At 39.6% G+C, this 6,000-nt stretch overlaps 1 long non-coding RNA gene across 3 annotated transcripts in view; it reads left to right on the top strand.

Annotated features, from left to right (window-relative positions):
* The first annotated feature begins 693 nt into the window (after nt 1-693).
* LOC132396694 (uncharacterized) overlaps nt 694-6,000 on the top strand; it is a 39,730-nt gene continuing 34,423 nt past the window's right edge. For all 3 annotated transcript variants that reach the window (XR_009513078.1, XR_009513080.1, XR_009513082.1), the window contains exon 1: nt 694-817. This is a non-coding gene — a long non-coding RNA (uncharacterized LOC132396694). The remainder of the gene's footprint in view (nt 818-6,000) is intronic.

Below are 6,000 nucleotides of genomic sequence, written 5' to 3'. Positions count from 1 at the left end.
TTTGCAAGTTTCATCCCCAAACCCTATTTGGAGGGTCAATCCATCTGGTACAGTACATGTGCAATATTCTGTCACATTCTAAACCAAAGAATTTAATACACAAGTCAATGACTATGGGTTCCACAATGATCTAATCAATAATTGATTTGCTGTTTGTCTCTTTAAATCAATTGTGTCTTCTGCACCAAGAAGTGATGCCATGACCTTATCTTGTGTTATAAGTAAGGAGAGACAATCTGAGTTGCAAAAGAGATTATCATTATTAAACTTAACAAAGGTAAAGAGAGGTAAAGCAGAAAGTAGTTTTTCTTTAAGTAATTCATGAGATGAAAGTATTGAACACAACCATTGAGTACATCTACATGAAATGCTGATGTAGTAAAGCAGCATTCATCATCAGAGATCATCACTGCCAAGGCCATGCTTTTTTCTCACTGCTGCCATCAGGTTGAAGGTACTGGAGCCTCAGGACTTGCACCAAAAGGTTCAAGAACAGTTACTATCCAACAACCATCTGTTCCAACAACCAATCATCTTACTTTAAGGATTCTTTATCTTGTTATTTCATGTTCTTGTTACTTATTGGCATTTATTTATGCTTGCATTTGCACAAATTGTTGTCTTCTGCACTCTAGTTAATCTTTCATTGACACTGTTTTAGTTAATATTCTATAGACTGCTGAGAATGTCCACACAAAAACAAAACTCAGTTGCATGTAGTGACATATGCACTCTGATAATAACATTTACTTTAAACTTCTTGAACTTAATTGTTGAAGATTACAAACCAGGTGGCCTTTCTGTCACAGTCATGCAGGTACGTAGACACTGTTACTGGCCCAAGCCAGTAATATTTAAAATAATTCTTTATTTATATACTCACTGAATTTAATTTCCAGCACTGCTATGACAGAGCTTGAATTTATCTCTCTGGATCTTTAGTAGAGGCTTGAGATTACTAGTCCAATAACCTAATCTGTTTGCTGTTTTACAATGAATGGAGCAATAAACACTCTTTAAAACTGACATGTTCTCCATTGGGAACCCCTGATGCGCAATTCCTTTAACAGATTGCTTGAGTTCCTGTAGATGTGAGTTCTGATATGGAATCCTGCCAAGGCTTTCCAACAGCTGCACAGACATTCTGCCAAGCAATGGCTGGGTCTCCCAAGTACTATAACATGCTGTAAACCACCCTGAAGCTTACATACTTCAGAATCTACAGCAGACTTGGTAAGGCAAAAGGAAAGAGGGAGAGGGCCATAGTACATGAAAGAAAATCAGTGAAGAGTGGAAGATGAAACAGATTTAACATGAGGATTGCAGGCAGTGAGAATGAATGTGTGAGAGATGAAAGAGAAATAGGGAATAAAAGAGAGAGATCTGGAATATGGAACTGAAAAATGAAGGAAGAAGAATAGAAAAAGGAGAAACTACGTGCAGTAAAAGTAAATGAAGGAAATATCAGAGAACAAATATAATGAGAGAGGGAAAGGGTGAATAAATGTGAAAAGAGCAAAGAAACAATGCACATTCTATCAATAACTCTTTAGAGATTTTAGTTATTGATATACTGGATGAGAAATGTTCTGGCATAAGATTGCTATGAGAAAGGAAAAAATGATTTTTGGGCAACACAACTTGATTGGCAACATCTGTCATTTAGTCATAGAAGTATACAAACAGCAGTCACAGAACTACTCCTGAGATTGACATATTGCCCTTGCAATTAACTGAATCTTTGCTGTGAAGTTGAGAAAAATGTTTGTTTAGAGAATATTTGGTTTGAAAATGAGATTGCCGTGTACAGCACAAATATGAGAGACCAAATAGATATATATTCTGGATGTAGAACCATAGAACATTACAGCACAGAAACAGGCCTTTTGGCCCTTCTTGGTTGTGCTGAACCATTTTTCTGTCTAGTCCCGCTGACCAGCACCTAGACTATATCCCTCCAAACCCCTCTCATCCATGTACCTGTCCAAGTTTCTCTTAAATGTTAAAAATGGCCTGCATTCACCACTTCAACTGGTAGCTCATTCCACACTCCCACTACTGTGTGAAGAAGCTCCCCCTAATGTTCCCTTTAAACTTTTCCCTTTTTACCCTTAACCCATGTCCTTTGGTTTTTTTCTCCCCTGGCCTCAGTGGAAAAAGCCTTCTTGCATTCACTCTATCTATACCCATCATAATTATATACACCTCTATCAAATCTCCCTTCATTCTTCTATGCTCCAGGAAATAAAGTCCTAACCTATTCAACCTTTCTCTATAACTCAGTTTCTCAAGTCCCGGCAATATCCTTGTAAACCTTCTCTGCACTCTTTCAACCTTATTAATATCCTTCCTGTAATTAGGTGACCAAAACTGCACACAATACTCCAAATTCGGCCTCACCAATGTCTTATACAACCTCACCATAACATTTAAACTCTTATACTTAATACTTTGATTTATAAAGGCCAATGTACCAAAAGCTCACTTTACGATCCTCTCTACCTGTGACGCCACTTTAGGGAATTTTGTATCTGTATTCCCAGATCCCGCTGTTCTACTGCATTCCTTAGCATCCTACCATTTACCTTGTCTGTTCTACCTTGGTTTGTCCTTCCAAAGTGGAATACCTCACACTTGTCTGCATTAAACTCCATATGCCATTTTTCTGCCCATTTTTCCAACTGGTCTAAATCCCTCTGCAAGCTTTGAAAAACTTCTTCACTGTCCACTACCTCCAATCTTTGTATTATCAGCAAATTTGCTGATCCAATTTACCACATTATCATCTAGATCATTGATATAGATGACAAATAACAATGGACCCAGCACTGATCCCTGTGGCACACCACTAGTCACATGCCTCCACTCAGAGAAACAATCCTTCACTACCACTCTCTGGCTTCTCCCACTGAGCCAATGTCTAATCCAATTTACTGCCTCACCATGTATAGCTGGTGACTGAATCTTCCTAACCTCCCATGCGGGACCTTGTCAAAGGCCTTACTGAAGTCCATGTAGACAACATCCACTGCCTTCCTTTCATCCACTTTCCTGGTAACCTCCTCAAAAAACTCTAATTGATTGGTTGAACATGACCTACCACGCACAAAGCCAAGTTGACTCTCCCCAATAAGTCCCTGTCTATCCAAATACTTATAAATCCTGTCTCTTAGTACTCCATCCGATAATTTACCTACTACTGACATCAAACTTACCAGCTTATAATTGCCCGGATTACCTTTAGAGCCTTTTTAAAATATCCTTATGTTTCAGAAAATATTTCTCTGTAAAGAATAAATTAACTCCATCATGGACGGTCCCAAGTACAGCTACAGGAGGGGAAGTTTGTGCATGGGGCCAATTCTGTAAAAACCCAGGGCTACAAAACAACCAACAGAACTTCCAAAGACCCCCATCCCTGTAAGAGGAAGGATCTGTCAATGGTCTCTGCCCCACTAAGAGTTTGAAAAAAAGTTCAAAGTAAAATTTATTATGGGAGTACATACGTGTCACCACATACAACCTTGTGCTTATTTTTCCTGTGGAAATCTATAGCAAATCTATAGAACAGTAACTATAAATAGGATCAATGAAAAACAAACTGTGAACATGCAAATATAAGTACATAGAAATAAATAATGAGAGAATGAAATAACAAGATAGAGTCCTTAAAATGAGACTATCAGTTATGGGAACACCAGAAATAGAATGAGTGTAGTTATCCCCTTCTGTGCAAGAGCCTGATGGTTGAGGGGTAGCGACTGTTTTTCAACCTGGTGGTGCGAGTCCTGAGGCTCCTGCACCTGATGGCAGCAGTGAGAAAAGACCGAGTCCTAGATGGTGAGGATATTTGATGATGGATGCTGCTTTTCTACAGTAACATTTCATGTAGATGTGCTCGGTGATAGGGAGGGCTTTACCTGTGATGTACTGGCCCAAATCCACTTCCTTTTTAATCTGGAAAGTGAAGAATAAATGAATGGAATGTTTTGTTTATAACTTAGAAGGAATTTGATGGGCTGAAAGGATATTTGTTGACTTCTGGTAACCAAGTGTTTTGGGCCATTAGACAGGCTTTGAATGTGGGTCAGAAGGATTTGTTCCAGCCTTATCAGTAAAGTCAGACTTGGAAAGTGTGAATGCAAGTTCAGGAATGCCAAACTCGTGGGGAAGGATATTGATTAAAAAAAAATAAGAATGACTCCAAACCAGGGATTTATGAGTAGACACTCATAAAGTTGGACTTGCTATCATCGCAAAGAAGTTTGAAGGGCATCGGCCAACTGTGAAATTTGGGAACAAGCCATTTTTGAGCACCAAACTAGATGAACTGGTCTAAAATTACTAAAGAAAACTAATGCATAAAAAGGAGGAAAGTATATCATGTCTCCATACCTGGTGTTTCATTATTGTATTGAAGCACATAAACACAGAGTTGGATCATTATGTCAGGAACCACAATTTACTTGCTGAATTCACCAAGATATGTTTGATACTTTTTGTGCAGGCTAGATATTGGGTGTAAACTTCGCAATAAAAGTAACTGAAATCCAGACAATTTGCCCTTTAAATAAAAAGTTGGATAAAAACAAAAGATAAATACTCAGCACCTGTGGAATCAGTCAGTATCTGTGGAACAAGAAACAACTTCTTCACAAGTGACAACTAATAGTTAAAGGTAATGTTCAAATGCTAAATTGGTGGTGGAGGTGATGGTGGGGGAGTGGCTTGTGGTACTGATTGGGAAGCTTTGGAAAACGTGGAGAGATTTATCAAGACTCATTGAGGCTGCTGGACCTGGCGTCCTTCCACACACACTGTATGTCTGTATGTTGGTCATAGTTTATCTGTTTCGGCTGGAGTACTATCACAATCCTTGCCCCTTGATCACACACCCTGATCAACCAAAACAATCCTTCAGAGCTCCTCTATTTGACTATTCTAATATCAACTCCCAAACTCTCACAACTCCTTTTCAATTTCTTCCATGACTGTTTGGATTTACCAGATTTTCTGCTCTCCTCTTCAGATTTATTCCCAAATCTTCCAATGCCTTCCTTCAGAACTAAACAACTACTGCCTGGTGAAACTGATGTCAAGCATCATGAAGAGGCACACATCAAAAACTCCATTTCTACCTCACCGATATCCTTACTGACAAATGCCACAGCATCTACCATACATTTGCCCCTGACACACCTAGGAAACAAGGACTCATGTTAGAATGCAGTTTGGCATTCAACACTGTTGTAATATGAGTACTATTAAAAGTAAGCTAATACTAATCGGGAGGCTGTTGGTAACAAGAGATGGGTTCCGGGGTTGGCGGGAATTTACTTCTGCTCTTTTTTACTCCCAGTATGCATTGTATATGGTTCCTCCACCCATGCCGCACGAGGTACCTGGAAGCCTCTGTATTGTAAATATCATTTGCTGTCCCAGATAAAGATGCTGTTTTGGCCATCAAGTTGTCAAGTAGTCTTTTTGTAAAGTAGAAGTTACCACAAACACTTTTGGCCCACAGACCTTGGTGAAGAAGCTCCTACTCCTTGGAGTAAATATCCCACCGTGCAACTAGGTGTTGGACTTCCTAAACAACAGACCTCAGATAGTCAAGATGCACAACCACTCTTCCCTCCTCATCAACCTCAACATGGGTGCCCCCCCTCCCCGGGCTGTGTGCTGAGCCCATTGTTGTACACTCTGCTCACACACAACTGCACAGCCTAACACCAGAGTAATCACATTGTCAAATTTCCCAATGACACAGCAGTGATAGGGCACATCGGCAGCAATGATGAGATGCCCCACAGTGAGGAGGTTGAAAAGCTTGAGACTTGGTGACAATCAAAAAATCTCGTCCTCAATGTCAATAAGATCAAGGCAATGGTTATTGACTTCAGAACTCATACCCCTTAACATTGGTGGCTCAGTGGAAATTATGTGCAGTTTCAAACTCCTGAGAATGTATATCTCATACAAACACTCATGATCCCAAAA

This window comes from Hypanus sabinus, chromosome 1 (genome assembly GCF_030144855.1).
Source record: "Hypanus sabinus isolate sHypSab1 chromosome 1, sHypSab1.hap1, whole genome shotgun sequence".
Classification (NCBI taxonomy): Eukaryota; Metazoa; Chordata; class Chondrichthyes; order Myliobatiformes; family Dasyatidae; genus Hypanus; species Hypanus sabinus.
This window is presented reverse-complemented; position numbering and strand designations above follow the sequence as displayed.